General features: G+C 34.8%; 1 pseudogene; it reads left to right on the top strand.

Annotated features, from left to right (window-relative positions):
• The first annotated feature begins 726 nt into the window (after positions 1-726).
• LOC101956359 (constitutive coactivator of PPAR-gamma-like protein 1 pseudogene) lies at positions 727-2,121 on the top strand (annotated as a pseudogene).
• The last annotated feature ends 22,190 nt before the right edge of the window (positions 2,122-24,311 follow it).

The following is a 24,311-nucleotide window of genomic DNA, read 5'->3' as shown; positions in this document are numbered from 1 at the left end:
CAAAACCCCTTTATAGTCCTTCCTGGAGCCTGCTGATATATGAGCACACTGTAAGTCTTTCTGCTGTCACTTTGTCGCTGCTCAGATTCTAAGTCTTCAGAGAAGGGGTCTGGTTGGCTGGATATAGGTACTGGCTGGGAATATGAAATCTTCAAATTCAACTAGGTATAGAAGGATGAGTAGAAATTTGCTAAAAAGCAAAGAAAAGCACATTCTAGGTAAGAAAACCACTTGTGACCTGATAAAGGTTTTGTGTCCTCTCAGAATCACACAACCACACTATGCCAGATGCTTTTCTCATCCTGTAATCCCCAAAACTTTCAAAAATAGTGCTGTATGTTGGGAAGTTGATTGCATTTTTTAATGAAAATGCTACAGGCTCTTATAAAGAATTTAAAGTATACAGAATAATACTGCAAACTGAGCAAGATGTGGGAATCTTGCCAAAACCCAGTGCCCCAAACACCAGAATTAACATTAGACTTTATCATTTTCTAGGCTTTTCTAGTCACATAGATTGTAAGGTTAATAAAAAGGGGGGATTGATAGAAAGAAAGATAAAACTTTTATTAAAATGAGATTAAATGTGGGCTGGTTTGTGGCTCAGTGGGAAAATGCTTGCTTAGTACATGTGAGGTTCTGGGTTATATCATCGATACCACATAAAAATAAAGAAATAGCCCAGCCCTGGGGTGCTCTGGGCCAGGGTGTATAATCCTCACTTAACTGGCTCTCACTCTGGATACCAGTGGGAAGAACCTGACACAGCAGAACAACTACAGCAACATTCCTCACGAGGGGAAGCACACTCCACTCTATGAGCGGTCCTCGCACATCAATCCAGCCCAGAGTGGCAGCTCCAATAACGTGGATTACGCCTACTTCCCTGGCTCTTCTACATCATCATCATTAGACAATGACAATGAGGGTAGTGCAAAGGTGGAAGGTTCCTCCACTGCCTCTTCCTGAAGCCAGCTAGTGGAAGGCAAAGGGAGTCAGATGGGCACAGTCCAGCCAATCCCCTACCTCCTGTCGATGCCCACCAGGAACCACATGGACATCACCACACCTCCCCTGTCCCCATCACACATGAGGTGCTAAAAGTGGCCAAGCACAGGCACAAGAAGGGGCTGATTTACCCTTACATCTTCCAAATCCTGATGAAGTGTGAAATCAAAATTGCTGTTTCTATTGAAGATGAAGCCAACAAAGATCTGCTTCCGGCTGCCCTGCTCAATAGGCCAGTTCATCAGTGTGTTTACAGAGTCCTCTTTAGTTTGGCAGAAAGCATAAAAAACTGAAAGACTTGCTTTTAGAAAGAACAGATTTCCACCAGAATTTTCACTAGTGATCATTAAGTAATGGGCAGCTTACAAGGAAAAATCTCCTCAAACCCCGTCTCAGGGCAGGGGCAGAGGCTTTGCAGGAGTCTGTGGATTTGGCAGCCCTTATGGGAAAACCGTAGCAACTTGCCCTTACGGTGCCTTCTGGGTGGCGGCAGCATTGGGACACTGTGGAGCCTTCTCAGGTAGTGACAGCAGTAGGACTAGCAAGTCCCAGGATGGAGTCCAAACTATACCTTCTCAGGGAGGGAAACGAGAAATCACTGGCACTGTGGTTGGCAGCTGGGCAGGAAGCAAGCAGAACCATGGAGGCTGAGGGCCCTTCCCACTGCAAGTTGTCTCAGTGGGAGGACCAGCAAGAGGGCGTCCAAGAGGCATTATTTACACCATAGGGATATGGAGGTTTGGTAGAGGTGGAAGGCACTATGGCTGAGGTTATAAAAGCCAGGGAGCAATTTAGGGCAGACCTACTTATGCTGCTTCAGCAGAAGAAGTGGCCAAAGAGCTGAAGTCAAAATCCGGGGAATCAAAGTTCACTGCCATGTCTTCACATGGGTCCCTGGCTGAAAATGGAGTGATGGCCTACGAGAAGACAGTGCCCCAGATGAATGAAAGTGCCTTGAACAATGATTCTAAAATTTGCACTACAAATCCTCATTGAAATGCACTAAGTACAGATAGCACCTGCTGCAGCGAGTCTGCTCTGGTAGCAGATATCTTAAATAAAGAAGAGTAAACTTATTTTTTATAGAGGGTGAAGGATGCTGGAAGGGTAAGGATTTAGAAATATCTGGAAATAAAGAGAGCCTGCAGTTATGTACATTTTGTCCTTTCCATAAAAGAAAAATGAGGACTTTGAAAATTCAGATTCCTCTTTTATATCAGAGATTTTTTTTAAAGAGAGAGAGAGAGAGAGAGAGAGAGAGAGAGAGAGAGAGAGAGAGAGAGAGAATAGAGAGAGAATTTTTAAATATTTATTTTTTCGTTTTTGGCGGACACAACATCTTTGTTTGTATGTGGTGCTGAGGACTGAACCCTGGCCGCACACATGCCAGGCAAGTACGCTACCACTTGAGCCACATCCCCAGCCCTTTATCAGAGATTTTTACAACACATTTTTAGTCTTAACCAGTTGTAATCAAAATGCTACAATAAAACAGAAAAGAGAAAACAAAAATAAAGAACATTTGACTCCCGCATTTAAAATGAAGTATACACAAATTTTAAACTGGTTATGACAAAAGCCTATAGTTATATTTCTTGAACTATAAAAATAACAAATTATGGCAGTCTTTATATATAGCTTAAAATATAATTTTTAGCATTTGGCACCATATGTATGCCATTGTATTTGATTTTGCATTACTGTTTCACAATGAAGCTTTAAGACTTTGATTTTTATGATTATGAAAGAAATAAGACACAATCACAGTTTCTCTTTCTTACTTAAATTTTATCATTGTTGATGTGTTTTTTTGTGTGTTAAACAAAGTACAACTATGGAAACTAAAAAATTATAAAGTAATATTGCTGGTCTGCTAATTTTAAATACACCATACATCATAATACTTTACAAGCAAGTTACATGGAAATAAAGTTGAAATTATTGAGATGCAAATGACCTTTCAAAATCAACAATGTGTTCTGAAACTTTATGACTAATACCATGCATCTGTGATAAATGAACTATGTGGTTTTGAATCAGGTGTAGATCATTAGTATACTACTTGAGCTAAACTTCTGCATGATTCATAATTTTTAAAGTGTGTACTTAATATTATGCATGTTATTGTCTTTTCTTCCATTCTTACTAGTATGTGCCCATTTGCAAAACAAAAATGCTAATAATCATTAATGGGCCTAGAAAAGATGTTAACTCTGTTTAGTCATTGACTGATCTTGTTCTAACATAAAACTTTTGTGATTATTGACCTCTGTTGCATTTATTCTAAAATCCTCCCAAAATTATCTAGCCATTTTGAAATACCAACATTACCCTGGTGTATTCTCTGCTGTATGCATTATTGTTCTTTGTTGCTGTTTTATGCCTTCATATTAACAAACTATGAAATTCTGTGAAGGAAAAAAATCTTTGATATCAAAAAAAATCACCCCCCATTCTGTAGCAGGAAATAAATTGCTTGTTCTTGAAAACTTTTCCATCAAGAATTTAGTAGAAGCAAGTATAGTTCTATCATTTTGTTGTTGTTGTTAATGTTATACTACATTTAAATAGATATTAAGACTTTATTACAGGGCTGTGATTATGGCTCAGTGTAGAGCACCTGCCTGGCATATGTGAGGCCCTGGGTTTGATCAGCACCACAATAAATAAACAAACAAACAAATAAATAAGTAAAGTGATTATGTCCATCAGAAACTACCATCTCCCCCAAAAAGACTTTATTACCTATTAAATAGGTTGGATTTTCTGTATTTGAAACAGTTTCTTTCTGTATTAGGCATAAAGCTTCCTTTAGACTGGCAGAGTAAATGATCATTTGATTGGAAAGTTGGGTAGACAGTCTTTGGCTAGTTTCATTATGTAACCTTTCAGCTCATTTTTTAATTGAATGCTCTTTTGTTCTTTGGTTTTTCTACTTTGGATCTGGTTTTATGGTTGGTTGAAATAGGGATTTATTGGTAGGAACATAGATTATTTCCCCATTTGAACAGACTGTGTGTTTTTCTGACAGCTTATTCTGTCACAGGCAGAGTGATTAAATCAGACCTTTGTGCAGAGGTGTTAATATATGATTTGGGCCCCCATTTTCAAAAATAATGGCTTCATTGATATATAATTCACATTACCCTCAAGGTCACTCCTTAAAAGTGTAATTCACTGAGTTTTAGTATATTCACACAGTTGTGTGCCTATCCAGCTATCTAATACTGAAACACGTTTGTCATATCCAAAGAAGACTCATGCCCTTTAGCAGTCACTCTCCACTCACTCTTGCTCCATGTAGGTATGAATCTTCTTTCTCTCTTTGTGGATTTATTTGTTCTGGATATGATATATAAATGTAATCATTCAACATATGACCCTTTGTGTCTGACTTCTTAGCCTGTTTTTGAGATAGCACGTATCAGAATTTTATTCCTTTTTTATTGCTAAATAGTGTTCTGTTATATAGATACTGCAGTTTTTTATGCATTTATCAGTTGATGGATATTTGGATGACTTTCACTTAGTGGTTATTATGATCATGCTGCTGTGAATATTTGTGTTCTGGGGTTGACTTCTGTTTTCTGGGTTGAAATTTATGGGCCATAAGTAAATCTGCCAGACTGTTTTATAAGGTGACTCTACCATTTTATATTCCCATCAGCAATTTTTGTGTATTCCATTTCTCCATATATTTGCCAACATTGTGCCATGATATTTTTCTATAGTAGTCATCCTAATGGGTATAAAGTGGCATTGCATTGTCACTTTGATTTGCATTTCCCTGATAACTAATGATATTCAATATCTTCATGTACTTGCTAGACATTGTTTATCTTTGTTAGACAAATTCCTATTCAGATTCTTTACCTATTTAAAAAATTGAGCTGTCCTTTTCTTGTTTAGTTGTAATAGTTCTTCTGTATTCTTGATATACACAAATGTACACTTATCAGATATATGAAGTATAATTTTTTTCCTCATTCTATAGACTTTTCATTCTTATAAAAAGCCAATAGGCTTTTTTGTTCAAGTCCAATTTACCAGTTTTTTGACTGCTTATGCAGATTTCTCTGAAATTTTCTGTAAGTTAAAAAAAACAGACCTTATTTCTCAACATCTCCCATTATTTTTTTTTCTACAGAAAAAAAATGATCATTTAGTTAACTATACAATGGGTTAGAGATATTAAAAAATATTTTGTGTTTTCATCACATTTAATGAAAGAAGCCCAAGTTTTCTAACCTGATATCCAGTGCACTTTTTTAAAATCAGAAAATGTCTTTGATTATTTGGCTTAGCTCATAATGCACACATTATTATGTAAATATTTACAGGTATCTAACGTATTCTGAGGACTTGACTGGGCTTGGAGATCCAGGGATGCTTGGAACATTGTCCTGTCCTTAAGGAACCAGAGGTCATGTGCCAGGCTATAGATTTCTACAGAGGGTAGTGTCACCAGTGGAGGAAGAGGGACACTGTCTGGGTGAGAAAGCCTCTCAGGGAGTCAGTGCTGGTTCTCTGTCTGCAGAGATTCATCAGTGACCAGAACCTTTTGTTATAGTCTATGGTTCATCCTTTCAGACATTTGCTGCTGCTGGTGTTATGTACATTATCACCAGTTATTTGTAACAGCAATATTTAGGGATATTGATATAATGAAATGTAGACATCAATGTGATGACTTTGATACCTAGAAACAAGCCTGAAGAAAGCCACATTTCTTTGATTTCTTCAGGTTTTCAAAAATGGGAACTTTCTACTTACTAATTAATTTGGTGTGGTGGGTGTGTGTATCTGAGCTCCAGCCCAAACCCGAGCAGTTTAGGGTAATCAGAGCTAAAATGGAGTCAAGAAGGAAATAGCTGTTTGACTGGAGGGAACATTGTGTATAGATATTTGGGCAAGTCCTGTTAAGGAATTTAGATCTTTCTTTAATAGTGGAGAGCCATTGATGAGTTTGTGTGTGTGGGGGGGGAACATGGTCCTCCTGTTAACTGTACCACAGAAGCTATTTGTGAGGACCAGAGACAGGTGACTTGTGGGGCTTTGGGACTAGTCCAAATGAGAGCTGATGAGGACCTGAGCTAGGGCACTGCTGATAGAGGTGGACACACAGACTGCAAATGTTTAGAAGGTGCAAGTCAGGATGCTTGTCTGCAATCAACCATCATAATTTAAAAGGAGAATTACTGAAGAAGGAAGATATCTGAAGAAAGTTTCAAAGGAATGAAATGCCACAGAAGCCAGCATGATTTTAGGCCCTTAGGGGCTAAGTGACAAAGCAGCAGCCATACTCAGGCTCTCCCACAAGAGGGAGAAAAGAGGATCTCTTCCCAGCTGTGCTTTTTAAAATCCCAAGAGCACTCTTTTATTAAAAAAAAATTCTGTTATTTTTTTAGGTTGTTGATGAACTTTATTTTGTTTATATTTATGTGATGCTGAGAATTAAACCTGGTGCCTCACACATGCTAGGCAATTGCTTACCAATGAGGCATAATCCAAGCCCCCAAGAGCACTCTTAGCCTTGGGGTTTGTGTCCCCTGCTCAGGCAGAAGCTGTTCTGGGAGCTCCCTGCCCTCATCACTAGAATTCCCAGAAGTGGGGAAGGATTGTGGAGCAGAGCCATCTGTTCCTCTTTGGTTATTCAAGCTGGCTTGGGCAGTTGTTAAGATCTGAAGGGGAAGGTTGAGAATGCCTCAGAAGTTTGTGGCCTGGGTAGACCATGATGATAGCATTTCTGTGCAAGAACAAGGTTCACAAGTGAGTAGACTAGAATGCAGGAAGTAAACAGAGTTCACTTTTAGACCAGCTTAGTTTGGGATGTGACTGTCAAGATGTTATGTTTCTGTGACAATTCACTTGACTTCCTTCACTAATAGAAGCCCCTCTAGGGATTGGTTATTTTCTTTGCTATGACTTTCCAGAGACTAGCTTGGATTTTCAGAGGTACCTTTATTAGCTCTTAGAAAAAGTAATTAAAATTCATTTTATACAGTGCATTTTATTCTGTTTTTGTGCTTTCTGACTTTTTTTGTTCCAGGAATTGAGCTCAGGGTGTTTAACCACTGAGCCACATTCCCAACTTTATTTTTCTTTTTTCTTGAGACAGAGTTTTGTTAAGTTGCTTAGAACCTCACTAAATTGCTAAGGCTGTGTTTTAACTTGCTATCCTCCTGCTTCATGTTTACAAGCCACTGGGATTATAGGTGTGTGCCACCGACCTGGCTGATCAATCTTTTTTAATGGACAAAGAACAAACAGTAGGTGCTACGTTAGTGAAGTCTGAATTGAAATTTCTTTCTGCATCTCAAAGAGTACAATATAGTGTACAGCAATTCTTTTTTTTAAAGAGAGAGAGAGAGAGAGAGAGAGAGAGAGAGAGAGAATTTTAATATTTATCTTTTAGTTTTCAGCGGACAGGACATCTTTGTTTGTATGAAGTGCTGAGGATGGAACCTGGGCCGCACGCATGCTAGGCGAGCGTGCTACTGCTTGAGCCACATCCCTAGCCCTAGTGTACAGCAATTCTAAAAGGGTGAAAGTTATATGGTTTCTGTAAACTTCTTTTCTGGATGTAATCCATGAAACATCAATGTGTGAAGCAGTTAAATAAGAATTTTGGTCAGAGGACAGTAGAAGGCACTACACTGTTACACCAACAGCATCGTTCAAACACCAGCATTCTGGGCTTGGGATGTGGCTTGGCTAACATGTGTGAGGCCTTGGGTTTGATACTCAGTTCCACAGACAACTCATTGTTCTATGTTTTCATGAATGAAATACAAAGTCGTTTTTGGAGAAATGAAAGATAAATTACTCATTTATATATCTTATGTGTTATAACGTGACATGATCATTTTCTTATGTGATAAACACTGCTACATTTAAGATCAGAATTGTTTTGAATATTTAAAGTCACTTTAAACATCGTCAGGATTGATAATAGCACTGCTGGTAAGGCCATTCCATAGATGACATTTTACTAAAGAGATCTTGATCTTGCCTGGCTTTGAAAGATTTGACAATAAAAGCTAGCTGAATGCCAAAACTTGGAAAATAAATTGTTGCACACACCCATCTCTGCCACTAGGTTGATTCTCCTCCATGCCAAGGCAGATGGTCAGATTAAGGTTAATTAGACAAAAATAAATTTGCTGAGATTAAATGGGAGGTACTCACAGTGGGATGAATCCATATTTTCTGGCAGGTGTGATCCCATTTGGGGCCCTCTTGATAAAAGATTCAAGATATACTCTGTGCTGTTAGTAATGGGAAGTAGCTCAGTGACCTTGGACAAGTATATTAAGGTCAGTGACACTTACCTGTCTATAATATTCTCCATCATAGCATTGTTGTGAGGATGAGCAGAGCAGCTGCATATCGACTGGTAAGCACAGTGCCAAGCAAATTACAAATTACTAGTAGATCTTACTCCACAAAACAGTGTTTTTCTTCAAACTAAAATGCAACAGGAGGGCAGTAATTGACAGCAGAGATATCACAAGGAACCACAAATTGGCTCTTAGCTTCAAAGCAACTCAAGCTGTAGCAGGTGTTATTTCACATTTTTAATTAAAATTAGTATCAGAGTTGAGATGTAAATTTTCATAATTTTAACTATAAGCAGTTAAATTTCTGTGCTTTTTTCACCAATTTACCTAAAGCAATCCATTTTCATTTGTAAAACTCCAAAAATCAATAAATAGAAGATGCAATAACTGAATACTATGGTTGTTTTAATCTTTTGTTTAGTGGACATTGTTTCTCAGTGAAGATGAGAATAATTGGATATTGTCCTTGCAGACCTCATGGTCTGGGTTCCATGGTTACTGAGCACTCAGGATAAGTAATGTTTAATGTAGATATGAATTTGGGTATGATGTGTTTGGAATACATGCAGAGTAATCAAGTTAGTCAACATTTACTAAAAGCTTATGGTTTACAAAATTGTACCTTTGAGAACACAAAACATGACAGTTCTGAAGAACCTAAAACATTTTAAAGAAGAGTATCTTTCTAAGGGATTCTTAAGCACATGCCATCCACAGTTATCACTGAAAAGTGATTTTTATAGATTTTGGTGGACATGGCATGTGTTTGTTGGGTTCTTTTTTAAAAAAATTCATTAATTCTAATCAGTTATACATGAGAGTAGAAAATGCTTCAATTCATTGTACACAAATGGAGCAAGTGTTGGGTTCTTTTAGAGAAACAACTTTATAGGGTAGTATCATTGCAAGGGGAAAATACAGTGGATGGTTTTCAAAAGTATGTCCTTGCTAAGCTGTAAAATGTCTTGAATATTGTGGCAGAGCAATGGATGGTTACATTATGAAGAATAATTAAGGTTGTATCTTCTATAAGATATAGTAATTTACATTATTGGTCAATTAATATAACACTCTAACAGTTAATATGCTGTTAGAGTGTTATATTTTATACCAGCTGTTAAAATATTTACTTACAATTTCCTATTTGTTATTGATATTAAAAAAAATCATTTGGGGTCTGTCTTCACATTCTTTTATATTTCTAAGCCAGAATGACCTCTTAGAGCTGTTAGACTCCATACTTGCTGTGTGTGGAATAATTTTTAATCTTTTTTTCTGAGTTCACTTAAGATATGAGAGATACTTGTCATTTTGGAATTCTAAGCTATTAGTATACAGTTCTTCAGTCATGTTATCCATTAAATTTATTATATTAACCTTTAATTAGAAGAGTCACTGTTCTAGGCTGTCTGTGGCCTGTTTCTATTGCTATTTTTTCATCATGTGATTTAAGTGTTGCTAAACTTTACAAATTATTCCAAAATAAGACATGGACTAACTTTGTAATTTGGTACTGTCTATTCTGCATGAAATCTAGCCCTTTCAACAGTGCCATACAGAGAGCACATGTGCAGTAAATATTTATTTGAACTAGAGAATTTCTTTAGGGTAGCTTGCAAAAGTAATGTTTTCAGTATTCAGTGACTGAGCCTTCAATACTGGTAGTTTAGCTAAACATTCAGAATTCATTTGAAGCCAGTAAACAGACAACTGTGCAATCCAGGGAGACCAATTTGTTAAATTTTCTATCCAATAGTCATGTTTATATAGAGTAAAGGTCAAAGGAAAAGGTGTATTTGGAGCAGTTACATGAGTAAGTTGCTGCAGTAAAATATTTTCAATATGCTGATGGAAAAGGGACAATTTAAAATGGAAATTATAAAACTCAGATAGCTCTTTTTAAAGTCACTTTTATTGAGGTCTAATTGACATCCAATAGACTTCATGTTTAAAGTGTATCATTTCATAGTTGACACATGTGTATACCCAGGAAATCATCATCACAATAAGGAGAATAAGCAGATCCATCACCACCCCAAATTTCTTTGTACTTCTATCCTCATGGTTCTCTGTCCCTTTCTCCAGGCAGCCACTGACATTTCTCTCTGCTGTCACTGTAGGTTAGTTTGCTCATTCTAGGGTTTTATGGAAATGGAATTCTATCAAATGGAATCTTTTTTTTTTTGGCTTCTTTCACTCAGTATAATTATTTTGATATTTATCTCTGTTTCTGATGATATCAAAAGTTTATTCCTTTAAGTGCTCACAGTATTCCATTATATGGATGTGCCCGTTCACCACAGATGGCCATTTGGGTGTTTCCAGCATTGGCTCTTAGAACTAAAACCAAGCTGAACACCTGTATTACAGATTTGTGTGGACTTAGCCTCTCTTTTCTCTTTAGTAAATACCCTGAAGTGAGATGAGTAGATCATGTGGTAGGTATATTTTTAATTTTTAAATCTGGAAAATTGTTTTCTAAGTTGTTGTTTTCTTTTACATTGCCACCAGCAATGAATGAGGTTTCAGTTGCTCCAAGTCTCTAACTTAAATACTTACTGGGGTAGTCTTTTTAAATTTTAGTCAACTGATAGTTACGTAGTATTACCTCATTGTAATTGTTTAAAAAGTTTTTTTAGTTGTAGATATACACAATAACTTTATTTTATTTATTTATTTTTATTCGGTGCTGAAGATTGAACCCAGTGTCTCATACATGCAAGGCAAGCACTGTGCCACTGAGTCACAACTCCAGCCCCTCATTGTAATTTTAATTCGCATTTTCCTATTGGCTGTTGATGGTGTCAAACATATTTTCATGTGCTTATTTGCCATTCCTTGGTAAAGTATCAAATATTGTATGTTATTGTTTATTGAAATATTGTTTTCTTTTTTACTAAGTTTTAAAAGTTCTTTATATTTTCTGGATACAAATTCTTTATTAGATTTATGATATTTTGTCCCAGTCTGTCATGTTTTACATTCCCCTATCAGTGTCTTTTAAAGAACAAATGTTTTTAATTTTGATGAAGTTTAATTTATGATTTGTTCTTTGATATATTGCACTTTTGATATCATATCTAAGAACTCTCTGCCTAACCCCAAAGCACAGAAGTTAGCTCCTGTTTCCTTGAAGAGTTTTATTGTTTTAGGTTTTACACTTAGGTATATGACCCATTTTGAGTTAATTTCTGTGTGTGGTGAAGGTAGGGGTCAAAGTTCATAGTTTTTGTTTATGGGTATTTAGTTCCAGCACCATTTGTTAAAAATGAACATTGTCTCTTTGCTGAATAGCCTTTGTACCATTACCGAAATCAGTTTGAAATCAGTTTTCTGTGTCCACGGTTCTATTTTGGCCTCTATTTTGTACCATGATCTACCTGCTTATCTTTATATCAGTACCACATTATCTGAGTTACTATACCTTTGTAACAGTGTTTGCCTTCCAGATTTTTTCTCTTGCAAAGTTCTTTGGACTATTCTGGGTCCTTTGCATATCCATTGGAAGTTTATGATCAGCTTACCTGTTTATACAAAACAGCCTGCTGAGATACTGAGATATTGGATCTATGAGTCAAGTTGGAGAGAATTGACTTCTTAACATCATTGAGTCTTCCAACAAATAAACATGTTATTTTTTTCCCATTTGTTTAGATTTACTTTAATTTCATTCAGCAATATTTTAAAAAAGAAATATTGTATATCACTTTCAAATTTGTTTTAAATATTTGATATTTTGGTATTATAGTATTTTTAAAAATTTCAATATAAAATTTTTTCTTACTGGCATAGAATGACAATTCAGTTTTGAATCTAGCTCTTATATCATGCAGCTTTGACAATCTCACCTTCTCAAAGTAGCTTTTTTTTTTGTATAGATTTTATTGGATTTTTCCATATATATAATCTCATTTAAAATAAAGGTAGTTTGAATTCTTGCTTTCTCTCTTGAATGTCACTTTTATTTCTTATTAAACTAAGCAGCATCTCTGGTATTGTTGGATAGAAATGAGGAGAGTTGTCATCCTTGTCTTGTTCCTTATATTAAAAGAAAAATATTTAATCTTATTATGTGTGCTGTTAACTGTAGGGTTTTTTGTGGATTTTTTTTTATCAGAATGAGAATGTTCTACCTTAAGGTTTTTATTGCGGTTGTTTTTGAACTAAGAATGGGTATAGGATTATTAAATCTTTTTATAAATCTATTGAAATTGTTTAATTTTTGTTTGCTAATATAGTGATGTTCATTGTGTTTGAATGGCAAACCAGTTTTGAAAAATTAGCCTAAATCTCATTTAGTCCTGAGGTATTGTTCTTTTTATATATTATTTTATTTAATTCATTAAAATTTTGGTTGGGAGGCTGGATGTGGTGGCATACACTCATAATCCTATTTACTCTGAGGCATGAGGATCACAAGTTCAAGGCTAGGCTGGTAACTAAGTGAGACCCTGTATCAAAATAAAAAGGGCTGAGAATGTGGCATTACCCTAGCCACATTAGAGCATTAGCTTAGCATGTGTGAAGCCCTGAGTTCTATCCCTTTCTACAACCCTACCCACCCCACACAATTTTATATAGGATGCTGCATCTGTGTTTATGAGGGGTGTCATATCTTTTTTAATGTCACTGTCTGGCTTTGATAGCAGGTTAATGCTAGCCTCAGAATAAGTTAGAAAGTATTTCCTCCTCTTCAGTTTTCTTATAGAATTGGTATTTTTTTTTGTCCTCCATGTGTGTTGGAATTTACCATTGAAGCTATCTGGATCTGAAAAAAAAATTTAAGGGAAGATTTTTTAAACCACAAATTTTTTAAAAAATAAACCTTTATTTATAAATAAAGGTTTAAAAAATAAATTCAATTTAGGTTTTCTTTGTAGATGAGTTTGGTGGTATCTTTTTAGAAATTTGTCATCTTCCTTTAGGATTTATTGGCATAAAATTTTTTAAGGATTTATTGGCATATTTTTTATAATATTTCCTATTTTTTCATAATATTTCACCATATGTTATTTTCATATTTCTACAAACTATGGAGATATCACCTTTTCTCTTTTCTGATATTGGTAATATGTATATTCTCTCTTTTTTCCCTGATCAGCCCAACTAGAGGTTTACCACTTTCATCTGTCTCCTCAAAGAACCAGTTTTGTTTGTTTGTTTGTTTGTTTGTTTTGCCCCTTTGGTGCTTGGGATCAAGCCAGGGGCTTATACATGCTAAGCACACACTGTAATACTGAGCTAAACCCCAGCCCCCAAACCAGCCTTTAATTAGTTTATTTTTCTCTATTTTTTAAAATTTATTGATCTTTCTGCTCTTTCTTCATTACTTCCTTTACTCATTTACTCTCTGCAAGTAATTTTAATTATTTATTTTGCCATATTTTAAATTTTTATACATAAAATATGGTTCTTTGAAGATCGTGATTTAAGTTGTTTCCTCCCTGAGACATAAAAAGACATTGAGTCACAGAGAACTTAAAACAGACAAACAGTTAAGATGCATAGCCTATGTTTTTTATTCTTCGAGTTTAATAAATATAATAGAGGAAGTAAAGGTCATGGAAAATATAGAGAGCCAGTGCTTAGCTTATGAGGAGTGGGATTAAGAGGACCTAGGAGGGCTGGGGCTGTAGCTCAGTGGTAGAGTGCTTGCCTCACACATATGAGGCACTAGATTTGATTCTCGGCACCACATAAAAATAAATAAATAAATAAAGATTAGAAAAAATAGGACCTAGGAGAGACTGATGTTTGAGGTACATTACTTTGTTAAAATCTGTGAAAAAATCTTTGAGAGCAAATTCTAAATGTTACTTTTGTCTCATTTTTTTTTTTTTTTTGCTTTTTGCAGTGCCAGCGATTGAACTCAGGGGTGATCTGCCACTGAGCTACATCTCCAGTCCTTTTTATTTTTTATTTGTGGGCAGGGTCTCAGTTGCTGAAGTTGGCCTTGAAGTTATGATTCTATTGCCTCTCTTTAGCAGCTGAAATTATAGGCAAGCACCAAAAAATACTTTGGAAGAAAAGTATATATGAAATACCCCCAAAACATTTATTTTATTTTTTCAGTTGTTGATGGACATAATAACTTTATTTTATTTATTTATTTTTATGTGGTGCTGAGGATCAAACCAAATGCTTCCACACATGCCAGGCAAGTACTCTACTGCTGAGGTATAACTGCAGCTTCAGGTGTTAGTTCTTAAAGTGTTTTTTTTTGTTATTTTTTTAAATATTGTTCACAGATACCTCTCTCTGTTGCTGTCTTGTGAAACATAAATTAGAATAGCCAGGAGTAATTCTGAAGAGAGCTAATGTTTCTTTGGACTTAATGAACAAATCTACTTTTTGTATCTATTATCAAATCTATGTTATTTCTATTAATGTCTACTTTTTCTTTCTATTTGTGGTGGTTTTGGTAACTATACCTAACAGTGTTTGCTGGTATCCCTTCCAAGATATGGAATAGGATAAAGTTTGGGAGAGAGGGAAAAAAAGACTTAAAAATATTTATATCAGTATCTCACTGAAAGCAGTCTCATTGATAAGTACGTATCTAAAAGGTTTCAACACAGGCTATAAGTTTGAAAACAATAGTTTATTTTTATCATTAATAATGCTTAATTCTAACTATTTTGTAGATGAATTGAAGCCATAATAATGTAATAACATTTCTCTTGTCCATGTTATACAGTTGAATTTCTCTTAAATGTAAATCAAGGTACTAAATTTAGGAATTTTAAAAAATACATAACAGCTGTTTGCTGAGAGGCACTCCCATGGCCAGTGGTCGTTTGTAGGTAAGAAACTAAAGAAAAAATAGAAGTGTTATTATCCCTTGCCACAAGAGCAATGAGTTGTGTTTATTATGCTATGTTTTTATTTTTTAAAAAATGTGGTTGGAAAATCAAACTACTCCTTCAAAAGCTTAATTCTCAATTTTAAGAAAATTCAATTTTCTGAGTTTGTAGAGGAAAAAAATACAATGGGGGGTGGCAAGCAACTAGTTTGTTGTCAGGGCAGGGCAAGGACCCTGATTCTGACAATCTGCCTCAACTATGGGCTTTCCCTTGCAACATTCACCTGTAAAAGGAAATGGTAATGGTACTTTTCTTCTGGTTGTAGGTTAAATGAGAAACTATGAGTTGTTATTAAATATATATTTGATAATATTTTTCACAGGGAATCATTTTTTTTCCATTTAAAGAACTCAAGAAAATGATTAAGCTTCATTTGCAGATAAGAAAATGTCTAAATACACTTAACAAGAAATTGACAGGTAAGATAATTTACCTGACAAATTACTAAATATATTTAATAAGAAGAGAAAAGAACAGTCAAGTGACTTGAATAGCCTCTTTATACTGGTGGTATCTAAGTGCTAAGTACTCATAGAAATATCAGCATCTTAAGAAATTAGAAAAAGATTAAATATAATAAAACCAAATACATAACATTAAACATTATTCATGAAGATGTGGAGGGAAAATTTTTTATGAACTACAGATGAAGTATAAGTTACTATTTTTTTGTAAAATTGTTTGACTATTGAAGGATATGATTTTTTCTCTACCAGTAGCATTAAAATATAGAAATGATTGCCCTTAAAAATCAAAATAGCATATAAAGTAGAGCTGAAAGGTCCATACAGTTGAAATCTCTAAGTTGACAGAAAAGATAATGTACACATAAGAAGATACAAATAATAAAGTGTGAATAAAATGGTTTCTAAGGTTGACACATATTTTGGTCACACTATATTCAGCCTAACCAACAGTACAAAACACCACACCAGTATTATATGTCACATTTGTATACTACTTCACACAAGTGCATATATGTTTAAAAGAAAATATGTAGAATTTGTTGGAAAATAAAACTTGAGCAAGGACATAAAAGCCCCAGTTACACATATATGTTTAGATATGACTCATCATTACAAAGCAAAGAATTTTCCATGAATGTAATCTGAAAAATTTGAAAATTTTGTAAAAATGAAAATTTTAGCATGTGGGCCTGGGGTTTTTGCTCAGTGGTATAGTGCTCACCTAGCACATGTAGACACTGAGTGAAATCATCAGCACCACACAAAAATAAATAAATAAAATAAAGGTATTATATATAAATACAACTATGAAAAAAAACAATAACAAAGAAATTTTAGCATGCTTCTCTTTTAAAGGAAAGAGACTAAAGAAAAAAATACTTTGGAGGAAATGTATATGTGAAATACCCCCAAAACCTCTGCTTCAGAGGAGCAAATGAACTAGTAGTATCATTAAGTGACAGTGATGTATATTATAAAACTATAATACAATAATAAAGAGCCACAAGTCATAGTATGAACCAAACACAAAGATAAATTCAAATGCATGCAATTTTATTTTTGTATTTTTAAGAGCAATTGAATGGTCTAATCCTATCCAAATCCAAAATAACACTAGAAGTAAATGGATAATACAATACAAGCTAAAGTTAGATGTTTGGGCTTGGGTCACAGTTCCCTGAGAGTTTGTGTGCAGAATATGTAAGGTACTGCATTCATATTCATCACAAAAAGCAGATGTTCAGGTGAGGTGAAGTTAGAAGTTGTTTAATCAGTCTTTTTCACCACTGTGACTAAATAAATTGACCATAGAAATAGTAGAGAAATAAAAGTTTATTTGCAGGCTTAGGGTTTCAGAGGCCTTAGGCTATTGTTGACTTCTCTATTTCTCAGGGCTCAAGGTGAGATAGAATATGGCAGAAAGGTGTAGCATAGGGAAGAAACTTACATAGTGATCATAAAGCAAAGAGAGACTGTTTTGGGGGAATATACAAATTTATACTCCAAAGCCAAATTCCCAATTTCCACTTCCTCCAGTTACACATTATCACTTTAGTTACCATAGTTGATCATTAATTCACTAATGAGGTTAAGGCTATGACAAAATAATTTCTTCTCTTAACCTTTCTGCATTGTCTCACACGTGAGCTTTTGGGGGACACCAACAACTGTACCATAACAGAAATATAACAGAATATGAGGCTTCTAATCCTTTCTCCCTCTACTGATCCATTGATTACACATCTACTCATGGTATGGGTCCTTCTTTGACAAAGTTGTAAATTAGTTCAGATACATTGGACAATTGAGATTTAGATATATCTGACAACTAAAAAAAATACTTACAATGAAATGAATAGAGATAGCTGGGATACACCTAGGTATTTGAATTGTTGAGTAAAGTGCCACATATGTGAGAAAAAAATCCCCCTAAAATCAGGGGTCACCTTAAATAAGAAGAAATTGAGATCATATATAAGCTTACTTTTAAAATTTCTGTGATTTTTATTTTAATATATCCATTGATTAGAGAAGAAATAATATATAAATATAAAAATGACAAAGTGGTAATCTTTTACCTGGTGTCTTTTTATTTCCTTTATAACCTGAAGCCAGAGCAGAGAAGTTAAATGTCAAAGATGTCAATTTGTCCACAAAAAAAGAGATTTACCAGTAGTTTTGCTCACTTCTGTGCAGGAAGAATTGCTTCTCTCTTGATGCAGTTATAGGTACAAAAGGGAAATATTAAGCAAACTACTGATAGTCTCAATAAGATTTGAGCACTTCTTGAGCACTGACCAACCCTTATTCACTCCAGAAATAATTCCAGGCCTATAATTGTTTTAAGGAGTTTCTCCATATACTGAGCATCTAAAATTAGGGAATTCTCTTTCAGAGAGTGTATCATAAACTTCCAAATTCTATTAGCAATAGAGCCTGAGCTTGGGCAAATATTCGTACATTACAAATAGCTGGATTTGCATTGTTTATAACTACTTTCAAAAACTAAAAAATTTCAGCAGTAGTGTTAAAATTATGTTAGAAATCACCTAGTTTCTGAGGCTGGCCTTGAACTTACTATCCTCCTGCCTCAGCCTCTCCAGTTGCTGGAATTACAGGCATGTGCCACTGTACCCAGCCTCCTAAGCTATCTCCATTAGCTTTGACATTTAAGCAGTGAAGCCATAAAAATTTGATGTTATTAATGATTCAGGTATGGCCCTCTTCAACTAAACTTCATAACAATTGAGAAAAATATTTAAGTTTAAAAATCTAGTTTATTTGACTTCTGGATTAATTCTAACCAATTCTTTGAGCCTTAGCTTGGTGCTGCATCAATGTTTCTTTGAATAGAAATTTATGGAAGAAATTTAGCTAGAGACAAGCATGAATTTAAAAAGTTTAAAATGAGCTGAAGTCTCTGCTCTGTTATTTAAAAAAATCATAGGAGGTCTCCAATTGTCCAATAGAATAAAATTAATAAAAGTTATATATAAGGTCATAATAGATTTTATTCCAATAGAACAACATTATTACATCTGATTGTAAATCACATGAATATTTTCTGGCAACCAAACGTAAAAATTCACAATGTTGATAATTGTGTAGCTTTCCATATACCAAAATGTATGTGGGGTATATGCTACTTATATCATTAAATTCTTATTATTTAAAAAAAGAAATCACAGATTCCTGATTCATCACAGAAAATATTTTCTTCTGGTTACTTGACAGTCTGGAATAAAACATACTTACATCAGAAATTTAATGCATCAGTCAAATGAAAACTTTCCTACCCCCATGCAGTCTTATCAGAATGCCTATGTTAAAAATCTGAATGATAGGGCCTAGGGTTCTGGCTCAGTTGTACAGTGCTTGCCTACCACATGGGAGGCACTGTGTTTAACCATCAGAACCACATTAAAAAAAATAAATAAAAAAGTAATTTACCTATGACAAATAAATAAATAAATAAAATATTTAGAAGCAAAAATTAAAAATCTGAAAGATATTATATACTCCAGAGCATATGAGCATGGATATAAAGACTCAATTTTAAAAATGCTGGTGAGAATATAAATTGTATAAAGCTATTTTTAAAAATGGCATTAAGGTTCTTCAGTAAGTTAAAATAAAAATGCCATATGACTCGGTAGTAGTAATTCTGAGAATGTATCTAAAAATTTGGAGTCATTACATCATAGAAAACACTAACTACATTTATATTTTCTTGTAGTATTTTTCACTGAACTTGGTAAAAGAACTGAATTACGTTTAAGGTAAATAGTAGGTTGCACATGGTGCCACGTGCCTTTATTCCCAGCAGCTTGGGGGGGTGAGGCAGGATAATCATAAATTTAGAGCCAGTCTCTGCAACTTATCAGTGAGACAGTAAGCAAATCAATGAGATTTTGTCTCTAAATAAAATATAAAATGAGCTGGTAATGTAGCTCAGTGGTGGTTTAATAACTCTGATTTAAACACACAGTACAATAAATAAATAAATAAATAAATAAATAAATAGGCCCAACACATTGATCCTATGCTTTATTTTTCAAGAAGCAATTTATTTGCACCTTTTCTGGATTAACTGGACAGGATGTGACACATTCTTCATCAAACTATTATGTGCAGGAGAAATGCAGTTTCAAAATAATGTTCATAACAGGAACACAAGTTACCCTGAAGGGGAGACTTTTGTGATCCTGTTACAGACCAGATTCTAGAACTCAGGGAAGTAAAGATAATTTCTTCTTACCATAAATTCTGGCAAGATTTTATTCTTAAGTATTCAGTTAAAAATCATAAACATGTGGTTAATTAACCTAAAGTTGTCATGGCAGTGCATACTTGAGAGTTTGAAGTTATTCTGCTGTCAGTCCAAAGTCAAGAAGTGTATCTGGAAAGGTCTCTTTGGAATCTTTTTTTAGATCTCCAATAAAACTGGAGTGCAAGAGAGCCATGCTATTCTCTTTACAGAGAGTACACATTCTCTCTCTTCAAATTGTCAACTTTTTTCTCCTTTACATCACTTCTAATAAACTCATTGTATCTGTTTTTCTCTCATGTGAAATGCTCACAAAGAGAGAGCAAAAATCTTTAAACTTCCATTGAATTCTTGAAGAAAAATTAGACATATTGCATCCATTTTAAGTATAGCATAAAAATAGTTGATTAGGTGAAAAATGAATGTTCACATTAAAAATGTGAACAGAGCTGAGTGCAGTGGTGCAATCCTATAATCCCAAGGTCCTGGAAGACTGAAGCAGGAGGATCATGAGTTCAATGCCAGATTCAACAAGGGAGAAACACTAAGCAAATTAGTGAAACTCTTTCTTTAAATAAAATAAAAAAATATTGTTCTGGATTTGGCTCAGGGGTGAGTGAGCCAATTATTTTTAGAATGACTTATTATCCAGTGACAATTAATTGACTCACTATAGGCTGGATGTCAAGATTTAATCACAAGTTGCACAGAAGTCATATGGAAAATAGATGGTTTCTTATAGTATGATGAAGGTGTTTCCTCTATCTAACAGGGTCACAGCATGGGGGATGCTATGCAGGGATGCACCATCTGGAAACTGGAACCATGGGAAGGTTAAGTTTTGTTTATGATACTCATGATATGGATAATAGGGTACATATCAATCAATAATAAAAGTATGTGTGCCTGACATTTCAGGAAAATTCCCAGAATGAGACTAAGGATACAATTAAGACATATCTGGAGATGTGTTTTGATATCTCTCAGGATACAAATGACAGTGTTATTCATCAAGAAAATTTACAAAGAAAAGAATGCAAATCAAGGTTTTAGAGAAAAGGTCAAAATTTTACACTAAGCCCCACATTCTAAAGCTACAGCCTGTGCAACATACATTCCCTCCAATAACAGACCCTCTTTGACTTACACAGGAATTTATGATAAAAATGGGAAACACATAGTTAATTTTAATGGCAAATGGGTTGAGGTGAAGAGCCTGCTCTTTTGTTAAAGATTACAAAGACACAAGAATTGTTGTACTTTGATCAAGGATCAAAGAAACTGTTTAAGAAAGCAGTTTAATAGGTCATATGAAAAAAAGAAATTACCTTGGAAATTAGAAGTAGAATAATATAAAATTTACATACATATATTTTAGAGGCACTTCAGAGTAGTAGGCTTTTAAGTAATAGGATTTACCTATTTTAAGTGGGCTTTATTGAGACTTTAGAAGTAAGAAAGCTTACCAATAATCATAGGTATGCTTTAAAGTTAAAGATTAATGATATATTTATAAGTATGTTATAAGTTAAAACAATAATAGGTCAAGATACATGTAGTCCAATTGTGTAGTCTAGTGATTGAGGTGAAAATATAAAAGCTTAATCATGATTTGAAAATGTTATAAAAATATTTTAAATAATATACTCAATATCTTAGGTAATTAAAATATGTCTGAAAAGATTGTAACTCTTTAAAATTATGTAAATCAAAAAAGTTTTGATCTTTGAAGCTCTCCATCAACTACATGAAAAAACACCTATAAAAAAGGTATAAAATAAAAAAGGTATAAAATTTAAAAAGTTATAAAAATAAGGCAATAGACACTTCTGAAGGCTGCTTGTAACTTCCCACTATAGTCCTGTCTCCTCTTCTTTCACCTAAGCCACTCATCCTTCAGGACCTCTGGATCTCTGCTATGGCTTCACCCTGGAAATAGAGCTTTAATTTTTAATGTAAATTTAAAGTTGACTCTCTTGATGGACTCTATTGAACTATAGAAAAAAATCCATCTGTATCTATATCTATATCTATGCCAGTAATTTGTGCTCATATTCTCATAGTATCCCATACCAAAGGGGGGAAAGACAGCAAAATCTTACCATTAGGCTCAAGGCAAAATTGCAAATAAGTTTGTTTTATTTATCACTTATACTCCATAGTCTGGGATACTGACAAATCTAGATGGTATCATCCATTTTTTTTTCATTTTAATGTTATTACTAGAAACATTAAATTTCATTTGTGCCTCATATTTTTAGGAAAGTATGAACATTGCAGCATCAGGGAATTACTTATGAGTAGAAATCTCAAGATGTTTTCTCATAATAACAGAGAATAGAAATATTAAATGTAATTTTAAAATTGTGATAATTCTTTTTTATATACATATGTATTAATAAATTGATTTAACCTTATATACAATTTAAATGAACTTCTGTCTGGGCTGGGTCTATGTATTGGGTGAAAACACTGCCATGATATGATTCCATCCTGAGACACTTAATGTCATCCACAGCAAAATAAATAGATAAATAAATAAATAAATAAATAAATAAACAAATAAATAAAATAAGATTTCAGGGCTGTGGAGAATTATTGTAATATCAGTTGAAAATCAATCTCAGGAGATTTAGAGACCCTGTCCCAGGAATCTGTCTGTCTATGTTTCTATCTATCCATCAATCCATCCATCAATCTGTGGTCATAGGGCACTGTAGTGAGTATCCATGGATCTGATCCCCAGTGTTTTTTGTTTTTTGTTTTCCTACTGGGGATTTTACTCAGTGTCACATGATCACTGGGCCACACCCCAGCCATATTTGTATTTTATTTAGAGAGAGTATCTCACCAAATTTCTTGGTTCTTAACCATTGCTAAGCTGGCGTTGAATTCACAATCCTCCTTCCTCAGTCTCTCCAGTTGCTGGGATTACAGGCATGCACCACTGCACGTGGTTGATCCCCAGTCTTTTATCTACAAAAAAAGAGCAGCCAAGAACCTGTCTTTCTGACATTATTTGTTTCTGGGTTGGATCCAATTTAGTGTCACTCAAAGAGTTGGCCTACTAGGCTCTGTTTGAAGGAAGTGCCTGAAGCCCTTTCCAATCTGTCTCTTAGGTGAGAACTCTCCAATCTCCACACAGCCAGTGATGAGGGGGTGGGCTTGCACAATCTTCTGTTACTTTTGTTTCTGGAGCCATTTCTATACTTCCAGTCCTAGATCAGGAGCCCCAGGTTTCTACACTACACAGGAGCTGAAAAAAAAATGGGGTGGGGAGGGAATAAGCATACTGAAAGCCAGGAAATGGTAAGTGTATGTTTGTATTTTCAGACTGCTTAGGTAGGCTATTTGAAGCCACTGGAACTGGCAATGGCAGGAAACAAAATTAGTAGTCAAGGACTCCTCAGAGTTCTCTCCAGAGTCTGGTGGCCAGAAGGTGTCTCTGTTGCAACTCAGTCTTCAGTTTGCACTGACTAGTCTAGTGGAGCTTAGATCCGCATTTGAGACCTCTGGCATTCTTTTCCATCACTATATGGTGTTTTAAGGACCTTCCTGAATTTCTGTGTGAGAATCTGTATGCCAATAGCCTGGCACGACCCCAGATTGTGTGGTGAGGACTAGGATAATCATTAAGAAAGGATCCACACTCCATTGGCTGGGTTTCTGCATGAGAGCAGCTGTGGTTTTCAAGAACTCCTGTTTTGGCTTTCCTCAAGTTGTGTGTGTGTGTGTGTGTGTGTGTGTGTGTGTGTGTGTGTGTGTGTGTGTTGTTTTTGTTGTTGTTCATGTTTGTTTGTTACCAGAAATTAATACCAGAAATGTTTATCTACTGATTCACAACCCCAGCCTTTTTTTATATTTTTATTTAGAGACAAGGTCACACTGGGTTTCTTAGGGCCCCAGTAAGTTGTAAAGCTGGCTTTGAACTCCCCATTATCATGCCTCCTGAGCTTTATAAATGTAGGGTTAGCAGTACCTCAAATCCAGAACAGCTATTCTGATATTGTTATGCTTGAATTCAGGACCCACAAAAGACCACCAGAGACCAAGATCGATGTAAGCAGCAAAGAGGTGTTTATTTTGAGCTAGCTCAGTCTTCCATGCACACACAGTAAATGGTGATGCTGAGAGGCCCTGAGCCCAGTTTTTGCAGCAGTTTTATACACTCTTTGAGGAAGGCAGGGACTTCACTTCCATCATAGCATCTCTTAGCAAATCATCACACACTGCGGAAAAATAATAAAACAACTATAAAACATGATAACCTGTTGTTACTGCCATTTACCAGTGAAGAGTTCTCTCTTCCCTGAATGCTGAAATGTAACACTAGAGAAACATGCCTAGGCAAGTGTATAGTGGAAAG

Source organism: Ictidomys tridecemlineatus, chromosome 3 (assembly GCF_052094955.1).
Source record: "Ictidomys tridecemlineatus isolate mIctTri1 chromosome 3, mIctTri1.hap1, whole genome shotgun sequence".
NCBI lineage: Eukaryota > Metazoa > Chordata > Mammalia > Rodentia > Sciuridae > Ictidomys > Ictidomys tridecemlineatus.
The sequence above is the reverse complement of the archived record's forward strand: the minus strand, read 5'-3'. Positions and strand labels throughout refer to the sequence as shown.